The following is a 13,456-nucleotide window of genomic DNA, read 5'->3' as shown; positions in this document are numbered from 1 at the left end:
ATATGAGTCCACAACCATCATTCTTTTATCTTTTTGGCATCTCTGGGACTACACTTCATGAAACAAGGTGTAGTTTGAAGGAGATTTGACTGTTACTTTTAGCAAATCAAATGACCTGTGTAAATGGTCCCCCTCTCCCCCTAGTTTCTGCAGTACAGGTCTAATGAACCACCCCCAGAAATTAAATTTTACCAACAAACCACAGCTGTCTGAGTTGACTGAGTACTGATAAGAACCAGCTGGGTCTGTAGTTGAAGCCCTTAACTCCCATTAACTGGACCTACCTAACTATCTGTAAGGGACCACAGCAGGTACCACAGATAAGGGTAGTGAAATGGCAGAATCCTTACACCAGGGTTTCCCAACAGTTTTTACTCTTGGAAATATATTCTATGCTTCAAAGAATCCTTCTCCAAAAATTTGACCTGGCTGTGTGGTTTCAGGTTCAGTCCTGCCAATTGATGCCCTGTGAGAGAATTTGGTAGATGGAAACTGTGTGGAAGCCCATCATGTGTATGTGTGTATACATACATACACACACACACACACATATATATAACAATAACTCTGAGCACCTTTTCAAACTCCACCTGTCTAACACCCGTGGACATATTTACAAAGTCAGAAAACAGCACAGCTCCCATGACTTTTGGAAACATTTTTTCACGCTGAGAGTGGCTGAAGCATTGAACAAACTGCCGGCATCAGTTGTTAGTTGTCGGAGCACTGCATCCTTCAAAACTTCCATGCTTTCTGAGATTCACCAACACTACACCTGATTTTCTCCCCTCCATACACACGCAAGCATGTATCTGACTCATACATTGTTCGCTTTCCAGACATTTGTACATTATTGCATATGCTTTATACGCACTTTCTGACAAGTTGTGGTGCACCTGAGCACTGTATACAAGAATTTCATTATTATTATTATTATTATTATTATTATTATATGAGCATTGGGCCTCAACGAGGCAATGAGCAAGACCTTTGGCATTATGTCGAGCTTGAGGAGAAGACCCATCAAGCCAAGCAAAACCACAGTCATGGCAGATACTGGTATCACACAAACTGGCACCCATGGCGGTGGCACATAAATGCACTCCCATGTCACACGAATGGCACCCAAGCACCCATTACACTCTGAGTTGTTGGCATTAGGAAGGGCATCCAGCCATAGAAAACCATGCCAAAACACACGATTCCAGTTCAGTCCCTCTGTGTGGCATCTTGTGCGAGTGTCTTCTGCTATACTCTTGGGCCGACCAAAGTCTTGTGAGTCGGTTTCGTAGATGGAAACTGAAAGAAGCATGTCGTATAAAAAAATAATAATGAAATTATTGTATACAGTGCTCAGGTGCACCACAACTTGTCAGAGTATATGCAATAATGTACAAATGTCTGGAAAGCGAACAATGTATGAGTCAGATACATGCTTGCGTGTGTATGGAGGGGAGAAAATCAGGTGTAGTGTTGGCGAATCTCAGAAAGCATGGAATTTTTGAAGGATGCAGTGCTCCGACAACTAACAACTGATGCCGGCAGTTTGTTCATGCTTCAGCAACTCTCAGCGTGAAAAAATGTTTCCTAAAGTCATGGGAGCTGTGCTGTTTTCTGACTTTATGTCCACGGGTGTTAGACGGGTGGAGTTTGAAAAGGTGCTCAGAGTTATTGTTAGTAAGATGGTTGATAATTTTATGGGTGTCTGCCAAGTCAGCTGCCAGACGTCGGAGTTTCAATGCGTCCATGCCCAGGGAAGTAAGGTGTTCAGAATATGGCAAATGCCTAATGGAGGGTATTCTTTTTGCCTGTGCTATTTGACAACCAATATGTGTTTACATCCCTATAATGTAACAGTTTGGCAAGAAAGTCTGACAGAAAGAGTACCAGGCTTCAAAAATCGAAAAGAATGCAAGTTCTGGGATTGATTCTACAGAGCAGTGCCCCAGCATGGCTACAATCTAATGATCATAACAAGTAAAGGACAAAGGACCAAATTCATCCTCACAATATTTCTGTTGGAATACACAGCCTTCGTTTCAATTAATTTTGAAAATAATGACAGACTTTGTCATTATTATTATTAAGCTGCTGTTTAGAACATAAAACGATGTGAAATTCCAGCAGAAGGTTTTAGTTTAGATCATTTTAAAATAGAAAGTTTATTTCATGGAACTAGGAGTGGTCTCAGGCAGATTGGTATGAAATGGGTTAAATAAAGTTGTTTACTTGTCAGGAAATATATATGTTGACAGCAGGCACGTACCGTGAGTAATTACTCCAGATTGGCAGTTGGTGACGTTTATGGAGTAAAACTCATAAAAATGTAAGCGAAACACAGGCACTCGACTGAGTTGAAGGCAGAACTAATTCTGCCTTTATAACGCGTAAAGAAAATGTTGTTGTAGGAATGCACGCAGCATGTGTACTACAGCAATACTATACATAGTTTTAATATTGAAATTGAAACGCAGGGCCAAATTATGCCTACTTAATCTACAAAAAAAATTATATATTTTTGCATTTTATGCATAGTAATCAGAGTAACCTTCATAATTTTATTGAATTAGGTGCATATTTTGCCATAAAAGGAAAATGTTGCTATCAATCTATTTTATTCAGGGTAGGCGCTGCCTACTTTGCCTACCCAGGCGGCACGTCCCTTGTTGGAAGAGTGAAAACTTATGCTTTAAATAAGTAGATGGTAGTTTCTCGCAGTCTGAGAAAGACGGTTCTGCAATTTTTTGTAGGACAACCGGCACAAATGATTCGTTTATAGTGATCGAATGTTTGTGCATTAAATCAGGTTACTCTTTCCACCAGATAAACAACACCTGAACGGGTGCACAATGTACCACCTGTCAGGTGTCAAAGTGATTGCAAGGCAACCTGAGATGAAGTGTTTTGTTCAAGAACACAACATACTGCTACATCCAGGAATTGAAACAGCAACCTTGCAATTGCAACATGTCTAACCACCAGGTCATGTATCCTCAACAATCTTAATAAATAGTCAACACAAAAGCACATCTTTTTCATTGAAAACATGTCGACATAAACTACAGGAATACTTGAACACTGTGCCCCAGTTCTGCAATTAAAATACTTTTGTTCGTTAGAAAATTACTATTTTTAAATCTCACAACATGAGATATTCAATGAGAGTACTTTGTAGTAAAGATTGTTTGCCAACATAACATGGCAGTCCTGGTTTAGGATGAATGTTGCTGTAATTTAGCCCCAGGAGACATCGTCTCCAGCTGGCTATACGACATGATCTGTGTCCTTGTTCAAAAATATAAGGACAAAGATTGTGTCATATGGCCAGCTGGAGATGATGTCTCCTGGGGCTAAATTACAGCAACATTAGTCCTAAACCAGGACTGCCATGTTATGTTGGCGAGCAACAAGCTGGCCTCTGTGCTGGTGGCACGTACAAAGTACCATTCGAGCGTGATCATTACCTGTGTCACCTTACTGGCACTTGTGCTGGTGGCACATGTAAAAACATTTGAGTGAGGTCGTTGCCAGTGCCACTGGACTGGCACATGTACAGGTAGCACATAAAAAGCACCATTTGAGCAAGGCCATTGCCAGTACCGCCTGACTGGCCCTCGTGCCAGTGACACATCAAAGCACCCACTACACTCTCGGAGTGGTTGGCATTAGGAAGGGCATCCAGCTGTAGAAACTCTGCCAGATCAGATTGGAGCCTGGTGCAGCCATCTGGTTCACCAGACCTCAGTCAAATCATCCAACCCATGCTAGCATGGAAAGCAGACATTAAACAATGATGATGATGGATTTTCAAAAGTTCCATTTGGTTCTTGCCAAAATAAGAGGAAACGTTGCTTGCGAAAGTAGGGAATCAAAAACCAAAGAAAGATTTTATTGGTACCCAAAAGCATGAAGAATGAATTTGAATTTAAAACATGGTCATCAGAAGAACCTTGTGCTGTGAGTCATGCAGTCTGATGTTCTAACATTTCTTGCCAACTCCCTGTTGCCAATTTGAAGAACTTGGAATACTCAACCACATTTCTTCTTGAGACTGAACTAAATAATTAAATTATGCTTTATTACAGCCAATGAAAGAACATCCATGAAATGATAGCCAAATCTACCTCATAATATCACACTCCACAGTTTTACCAAAGAACACATTGGATAGCTAAGTCAGGAGCACTCCATACCTGAAGAGGAAATGGTCATGGTTGGAATGGCTTTCATCATAGGTCTGCTCAATCATAGCCTGCTGGGACTAAGCAACAACACTTCACCACCCTTGTGTCTATAAATCACTGTCTTAACTGTTTAGCACTTAAACCAGTCACCCCTGGCCCAAATATTCTGCTTGTTTTATTTCTTTATTGCCCACAAGGGGCTAAACATAGAGGAGACAAACAAGGATAGACAAAGGGATTAAGTCGATCACATCGACAACAGTGCATAACTGGTACTTAATTTATCGACCCCGAAAGGATGAAAGGCAAAGCCAATTGGCGGAATTTGAACTTAGAACGCAATGACAGACGAAATAAAGCTAAGCATTTCGCCCGGCGTGCTAACGTTTCTGCTAGCTCACCTTACTTGATAAACAGGAAGGGTTATTGACGAGATGGGCATCCAATCATAAAATGATGGCTCAGTAATATATATATATCTTCATCTAACCCATGCTAGCATGGAGAAATAGCTGTAAAGACGAACAAAAACATGGCCTTATTCGAAATTCTGGCCTCAGTAGGTAGTAAGGAGACCCCATCAACAAACAACCACCTAATTATCTGGACAAGGTTTTGGTTAAGAGGAAATTACTTGACCCTTTAGCATTTAAACCAGCCATATCCAGGCCAAACATTCTGTTTTATGTTAAAACTGACCAGATCTGTCCTCTCACACCTACCCTACAATGTCATTCTAAAAATAAATAATCCCATCAGAATTTTGAAGCCACGAGATAATCTGGCCTTATGAGGGGTATCCAGCCATAGAAACCATGCCAAAACTGACAGGGAGCCTGAACAGCCCTTCAGCTAGTCAACACCTGTCAAACCATCCGACCTGTGTTAGCAGGGAAAACAAACATTAAATGATGATGTATATAAATAAACAATACATTTGATAGAATAACCTGAATGCTAAAAGGTAAAAATTTTTTTCCTGGCATCTGATGGATTTTGACACTGGCAAACCTTTCAAAGACAGAGATATATGATTTGTTTACTCTTGTGAAATTTTACATTCTGAAAGGCACTGGTATAGCTGGGTAGTTAAATTATACCCTAACAATTCTGCTGGTTCACTGCTTTATGATAGTGCTATAATTTATGGATCCAGAAGGATGACCAGCAAAACTGACCTCAGTGAGAATTGAAACTCAGAATATTTTCTTTATCTTCTTAATCCTTTTGTTACCAACCCAGCTGAAATCACCTCTGGCTCTACATACAAATGTCTTGTTTCCATAAGTTTTGAATTAAAATCTTCCACCAAACTTTAGTCACAACTTATGTTCCTAACACTAGCTGAATGATAACTAAGTTATTTTACTAAATTCTTTGTTATATTTAAAGTAACTGAAAGAAACACAGAACATCTCAACAGAAATGCAGTAGGGAAAGGATTAAATCAGGAGGGAAAATACTAGCCCTGACCTGTTACATTGCTTCTGGGATTGTAGAAAAGAGGGAAGAAAATATCCTTCGGCTACCAAGCTTATCTGAATATTACAGAGTGACAACAGAGTGAACTGTACTAAAGGTACCCAAGGGGGTCAGGAGAAGAAGTTAAACTGGACAATAGGTTAAGTCTGTCATCCATGTAGGGCATGGCAGGATTTGAACTCAGGATGCAAGGGATTCACTTTGACATCCTTAGATTTATTGCTAAATCCTTGCCCTGGACTTGTACCTTTTCATCAACCCCTGAAAGGAGGAAAGAAAAGCAAAGTTGACCTGAGCAGGGTTGGAACTCAGAAGTCAGAGAATCAGAACAAAATACTGCATTCTGTCCAACACTCTAACAACTGAGCCAATTTGCCAAGTTATCACAAGTCTTCTATTCAGAACTAACAACCAGAAGCGAAACACCACCACCTCACTACACTATGATGCTTTACATCAGTGCTTCTCAACCAGGGTCCATATGGCCCTTAGGGGACCCGTAAAAGATTTTGCTGTTAAACTTTATGTCCAATGAATTGGTTATATTTTTACACAAAATCATCATCATCATCGTTTAATGTCCGGTCCGTTTTCCGTGCTAGCATGGGTTGGACAGTTCGGCCGGGGTCTGGGAAGCCAGAAGGCTGCATCAGGCTCTAGTCTGATCTGGCAGTGCTTCTACAGCTGGATGCCCTTCCTAACGCCAACCACTCCGCGAGTGTAGTGGGTGCTGGTTTCAGCCGGGTTGGTAACGAAAGAGTTAAGAAGATAAAGAAAATATTCTGAGTTTCAATTCTCACTGGGGTCAGTTTTGCTGGTCATCCTTCTGGACTCAATAAATTCCAGCACTTTCATAAAGCAATGGACCAGCAGAATTGTTAGGGTATAATTTAACTACCCAGCTATACTAGCACCTTTCAAAATGTTTTAACAATTTTTTTATATGATTCCTAATCATCATCATCATCATCATGATCGTCATTTAACATCCGTTTTTCATGCTGGCATGAGTTGGACAGTTTGACAGGAGTTGGTCAGCTAAGGAACAACTGCCCAGGCTTCATATTTTGGCATGGTTTCTACAGCTGGATGCCCTTCCCTAACACCAACTAGTTTACAGAGTGTACTGGGTGCCTTTTTACACAGCACTGGCAGGGTTGTGTTTACATGGCACCAGCACGGGTGCTTTTTATGTGGCAGCAGCACCCACAAGCCCACAAGATTAGGAATAATCGGCTGGAGAGGGATGTAGGGGACAGGGCTGTATGCAAAGACAACCATGATCTTGCTTAGCTTGACGTGTCTTTTGAAGCACAGCAAACCACCAAGAGTTTCGGTCCCCTGTCATTCCACCTGGGAGATCTGTTTACTTATAAAAATATGATCTTTAACACATTGAATGGCTAAGAGTGGAATAGGAAACAAAGACAGTCCATAGGTTAGACAACACCAAACCCCAACATTCCCACATCACACAAGACTACATTATATTGTACCAAACCATGGCACATTGCACACCTGAGTGAACTATGATATAATATATACCAAGATATATCATGTGTACCCATGCTAGCATGGAAAGCGGACGTTAAACGATGATGATGATGATCATGATCATGATATGCTGTGCCACCCGTGAAGGTGGCACGTAAGAAGCACCCACTACACTCTCGGAGTGGTTGGCGTTAGGAAGGACATCCAGCTGTAGAAACTCTGCCAGATCAAGACTGGAGCCTGGTGCAGCCATCTGGTTTGCCAGTCCTCAGTCAAAACCGTCAAACCCATGCTAGCATGGAAAACGGACGTTAAATGATGATGATCATGGTCAACCAATGGTGTATTTGCTCAAAGTGCAACACATGGGGCTGAGTCTGAAACGTGGTGGTGGCCAAACTACAAAGCCATGCCTGCCATCTCGGCACTTTTTAATTTTAAAAATATGAATCTTTCAGAAAGTTATGAGGAAACAAAAGTTTGATAGGGGAAGGCAGTGACGCCAAACCGTAGTCAGGCCAGCCAGCTGTTCTTCGTTGATAGTCCAACTGGGGTTTGTTTAAAACCACGACCTGGTCCTTCGGGTACTTTTAGCAAAAGCCCATTCTGTTGCAAGGTCTCGAATTTGTATTCACTTCCTTATTTCCTTCCTCAAGTTAAAGTCAAATGTAAGAAATGAAAAACAGAAACCGTGTTAATGAGGAATCCACTACGTGGTCGCTCGAATGGTTAGAAAGAGTAGCCAGTCCATAATACAGAAGGCAAGGTGTGTGTGTGTCTGTGTGTTCAGGATATATCATTTATGCTTTATCAAAACAGAATGCGTGTGTTTGAGAAAGAAGATATTGTGAGAAAAAGGGGATATTGCATGTGACGGAGAAAAGAATGAAGTGGATACGAGAAAAGGATACAGATATAAAGGGAGAGGCGTGTGTGAAAGAGAAAGGGATTGTGTAAAAGGAGCAGAAGATGGAGAGAAAGGGGGAACAGGGCGTGATAGAGAGAGAGAGGAGAGAAAGTGCGCATGTGAAAGAGAAAAGGAGAGGAAGAACGTGTATAAAGGAGAAAGGGATAGTGTGCATGAAGGTGGGGGACAGAGAGGGGAAGAAAGGGAATGTGTGTGAGGGAGAGAAAGGGTCAGGGTTATAGAAGAGAGAGAGACGAAGAGGTGTGTGTGTGTGTGTTGTGAGGACAAGGAGCGTTAAAATATATATGGAAGGAAGTAAAGGGAAAGTCAAGTTCACAATTTTGATGTAAATAGACGAGATGAGGTTGTGAGAGAGAGAGAGAGAATGAGAAAATGGTTTTTTTTGTTTAAGAAAATCTAACGAAACATGTAAAACTTTGATAAAAGTTTTCAAAGACAATCACACGCATATAGTTTATGGTATGGCATTCAATATGACGTGTATCTATGCGTATATGCATGTGATTTCTTATATATGATATGCAGTTACCCGTAGTAGTCTCTAGAGAGAGAGAGAGAACGTATATATATATATATATATATATAATATATATATATATATATATATTAATACATACACGCACGTTGTAAAAGAAAAAACGTGTATAAACACACAGACACACACACACACACATGCTGTAAGCCTCCAAATGCCAATCAGAAAAAAGAATTCCGTCTGATGGCCATGTCTGCGAGAAGGCGGCAACACGTGTGTAGTAGAATGGCGACGTTGAAGAACATAGAACTTCTTCCTTACATAGTGAGACATTTGAAGAGAAAGGGGGTGGAGACGACTCCCGACGAAGGGTTAATAAATGCTGACACACACACATAAATATACAGGAATACCGATTTAATTGCGTTTTTCTTTCGTCCACTTCATGGTGTGGTCGAAGACTAGGTTTTGGGGATTAGATTATGTAAAATTCTTACTAATAAAGTCAGTTAATTATTTTGCCTTCAGGCCTTTTCATTTCTTTTAAGTATAAATTAGGCCATTAAAGGGTGAACAATCACATGAGTAGTACTGACTTGACTCTTGAATAGAATGGAACTTAGAACGTAAAAGCCCTAAATAAAATACCACAAGGCATTTTGTCCGAGACCCCAATTAATTCAGCTAAGTGACTGCCCTAATTAATGATAACAATTACTTCTTAATTGCCGTTAGTTTGGAGAGAGAGAGAGAGAGAGAGAGAGAGAGAGAGGTCTAGTCGATTAAATCGACTTCAATATCTGACTGGTACTTTTTTTTATCGAGCTTGGAAGGAAGGCAAAATTGACCTCGGCTGGATTTGAACTCAGAACGTAAAGAATGGTAACAAATGCTAATGTTCTAATGATTCTGCTAAATCCTCTGTCCTCAAGGTCACAAATCTTGGGGGAAAGAATTGATTATATCAGCACAAGTACAAACTTGTACTATCTTACCGACCCCATAAGAATAAAAATACAAAATTGACCTCGGGATTTTTAAAAAACTCAAAAATGTACATTATTATGACTAGGATAAAATAAATACCAGTTGAATTTCTGGCCTTGGGCTAAAAGTTCCATTATTACGGCAACCAACACTAATAATAATAATTGTTTTAATGGCCGTGGTAATTAACCCTTTTCTTAATTACTTGCCACAAGGGCGATAGATGAGAAAACAGCAGTAGTGTAATATGAATAAAATAAAGTATAGTTTAGTAATTGTGATGTGGTTATATTCATGCCTTTTCCAAGGACATGTAAGGGTCACAAAAATGAGAACTTGTCCAAAGACAACCGGCAATTTAGTAAATTATAAAATAATGATGATGATGACGACCACCACGACGATAACGGGTGATGCTGATGAAGGTATTAATGGTTTATTTTGACTGGACACATGAGGAGAAAATGGATGTTGTGATGTTCAAGCATTTCCCTAAATACGTTGACGAGGAAACCGATATGGCAAAAGCCTTTTAATCCGGGATTGGAACATCATCTGTCTCTCAGTTTAGCGGGAATACCACACGTCCACTGGCGCACTATATCAAAGACGATTCCAAGGCTATTATTTTATGAAGAGATGCAACAGTTCTTGTGTTATAATTACATTCATATCCAAGATTCTTTATAGAAAAAATAAACCGACTCATTGTTAGAATGGTAAAGTTGACCTCAGCGGGATTCGAACTCAAAAAGCACGTTTGTTCGATACTCAATCGACTATAGTGGGTTCTAGTAAATGACGGGGAGATTTTATCGACCTTGAAATTGGCACGGTTTTAAGCTTGTAATACACCATTTAGCTCTTCGTTTTACCGATTCCATCATCATATTTAATAATAATAGTAATTCTGTCTAAGATAGGTCCAAAAGCCTGACATTTTGACGTCGAGAAGGGGCGAGTCGTTTACATCGATGCTCGGTACTTGACTGATACTATATGTTATCGACCCCGCTGCCATTCGTTGATGCAGCATCGAAGAAAGCAAAGAACAAAATGCCAAAAAAAAGGAGAAAGAAGAAATGGACCCTACACCAGAGCTGAAGACACCTACCAAAGTGCGGTGGCGACACGTCGAAAACGGTAGAGGAGAAGGGACCGAAACCGGACGTGGTTCCTCCTGATGATGTCTTTAGGCACTGGATCCTATAAAGGAACTGTTGAGGTAGCGAACCACGAAACGTAGTTGGGATTCCTCAGAATTCCTCTTGTTATCGACCCCAAAAGGATGAAAGGCAGAGTTAGCCTCAGCGTGGTTTGTACTCAGGACGTAAGAAGTCGGAAGAAATGTCGTTAAGCCATTTTATCCGATGGTCTTTGACAGTAGATACAAGGCCCACGTTTGTGAAGAATACAGTTGCAGTAATTGACATGGGCCTAACTACAGATTGATGCCCCACTAAATTTGTTTCCTCATAACTTTTTGAAAACTACATATTTTAAAAACGAAACTTCGCAGATACATTTTCGCGGGTGTAAATTACGATTGTGTTGATAACATTAAAAGACAAAATTGTTAGGAGTTTTGTTATCATTAGCACTTCCCTCTTTCCGATTTTGTCTCTTCATAACTCTCTCTCTAAATTGGATATTTTTAATATTTTGCAGAAATGTTTTCGAGGATTTGAAACGTAATGGTCACGTTTCAGATATATAAATCTAAATAGAAAGTGAAAATGTTGAAGTTAACGGAAATTGGTTCCAACAAAGTCAACTTTGGAGAGAGAGACTGTTTTTGTTTTCCAAAGTTTTTACCATCATAATTGTATTGACACTGCCAACAACTTATCTCTGTAAAATTTCAATTAAAAATATACATCTCTCAGAAAATTATGAGAACAAAGTTAGGGGGGAGGGGTCACCAATGTGCAGTTATGCTCTGATTAGTGTGCGTATGTGTATGTGTATATATATAAATATATATATATATATATATACAATCAATAACACCCCACCAAACTCTTAGACGAAAGGTGGTAAGTACTCAATGACATAAATAATAATAATATTTAGAAAGTTATAAAGGGAACAAAGTTATGGAGCGTGGGGCCCTAATGTGTAGATATGCCTATGCTTTGCTTACTGTATCTTCCGTCAACACCTATAACTTCAGAAAGATGAAAGCTGGTACTCATTGACACTTAATAATAATGGTGATAATTTCTTCGATAAGCACGAGGTCATAGTTTTGTGAAAGGAGGGATGTAATAGAGTTGGCTTCAGTTTAATCGACCCGAGGTACTTACTGGTACATATTTTTATCGCATGGGAAGAAATCTACAAGGAAAAATAAACTAACTTATTGATACCAGTGCTGATATAAAATGCCCCCACAGCAAAAACCAGAAATATATGTTTGACATTTAGGCCTTCCTGAAGAAGCGTCAACCCAAAATAAACATGAGTGTCATAGATTTATATATATATGTATATATATATATATGTCATTCTTCTACTTTATTTACAGGGTTCAGACAAAGGTTAGATGAAGAAGACGGGAAAAACAATTTCTCGTCTTCATATGACCGGTGCTTTGGTAACTAACTTTAATTGTATTAACCCAGGAAATGTATAAATATATAGAGGTGGCGGGAGTCAAGGTCCGAAAATGATGTAGAGACAAAAATACGTGTAAGGCGCGTTATTTGAAGTTAGGACCACCCAAAAGCAGTAACGGAATGGTCTACAAAAGTGAATCTGGGAATGGAATAAGGAAGGAGTGGAACCGAGGGATCTGGTTATGAGGGATATATTCATATTTGGCGACGAAAGATCGCCTCATATTTATTTCCTTGGATAGAGACCAAAGCCTTGAAACATTACATCGTACACAACATACAAATTATACACACATACACACAATATATATATATGTATGTATGTATGTATGTATGTATATATATGATGTATGTATGTATGTATATATATATATAACTATTTTACTGATCTCAATGTTCGACTACGGCACCGCCATATAATATAACGGGTGTTCTTAGAAAATGAAATTGATTGTAGGTGAAGCCAGTCCCAAGAATGGCGAAATGTTGAAGAATTCCGACTTCAACAAAAGTATCTTGGAGTTTTTGCATCCAAAAGTTAGTTAAGCGATGCAAAATAAGGAAGCGGGCAGACAAACACAAGCCAAAAAAGCAGGCAAGGAGGCTCTCCATCCCATTTTTATTTCTTTCACAGACAGAAAGAATACCAAGTCGACCGACCGACTTGGTTTAGAAATATAAATGAAGAATTTGTCGAAGAGAGGGGAAAGACACACAAGATTCTTTTCCTTTTCTTTTTTGCTTTTTTCTTTCTTTTCTTTTAATAAGGTTCGATTTAGATTCTTGATTACAATAAATACTGGAAGGTAAAAAGAAAAATATATTTAAAAAGAAACATCTTTGCTTATGAATGCAACAAGTTTGGGGTATGTCGAGGTTGTGGGGCTCTCATCTGTGAATTAAAAAAATATAAGGTTTGGTCTGTCTTTTTTTTAAATGAGGAATACGTGGGACTATAAACACACAAAGTCTTCGAAATCAACAGGAACTAAGTTTTGAACTTCTCAAACTTCATCCATCTCTCTCTCTTTCTCTCTCGCACTTACCCTGAGACTCCGTTTTTTTTTTCTCTTTTTCTTTCTTCACGCTTGAATAATTAGGTAAATAAATATATAGATACATTAATTATTGACTTGGAGAGTTGAAAAAGAGAGAAAATATAAAAATAAATACGTATCTGTTCGCAGATACTTTAAAGTAAAAGTGAATTTAACCTAACGAAATTCACATCGAATAATCCAATGAAGAAGCAAAAAGCCACTAAAAAACTTCATAACTTTTCTCCTCC

General features: G+C 39.2%; 1 protein-coding gene across 1 annotated transcript in view; it reads right to left on the bottom strand.

Moving 5' to 3' along the window:
* LOC115221423 (zinc finger protein 271-like) overlaps window positions 1-13,456 on the bottom strand; it is a 23,046-nt gene extending 9,590 nt beyond the window's left edge. The window contains exon 1 of the mRNA XM_029791603.2: window positions 13,215-13,456. The gene's annotated coding sequence lies outside the window, so the exon portion shown is untranslated. The remainder of the gene's footprint in view (window positions 1-13,214) is intronic.

Source organism: Octopus sinensis, linkage group LG18, assembly GCF_006345805.1.
Source record: "Octopus sinensis linkage group LG18, ASM634580v1, whole genome shotgun sequence".
NCBI lineage: Eukaryota > Metazoa > Mollusca > Cephalopoda > Octopoda > Octopodidae > Octopus > Octopus sinensis.
This window is presented reverse-complemented; position numbering and strand designations above follow the sequence as displayed.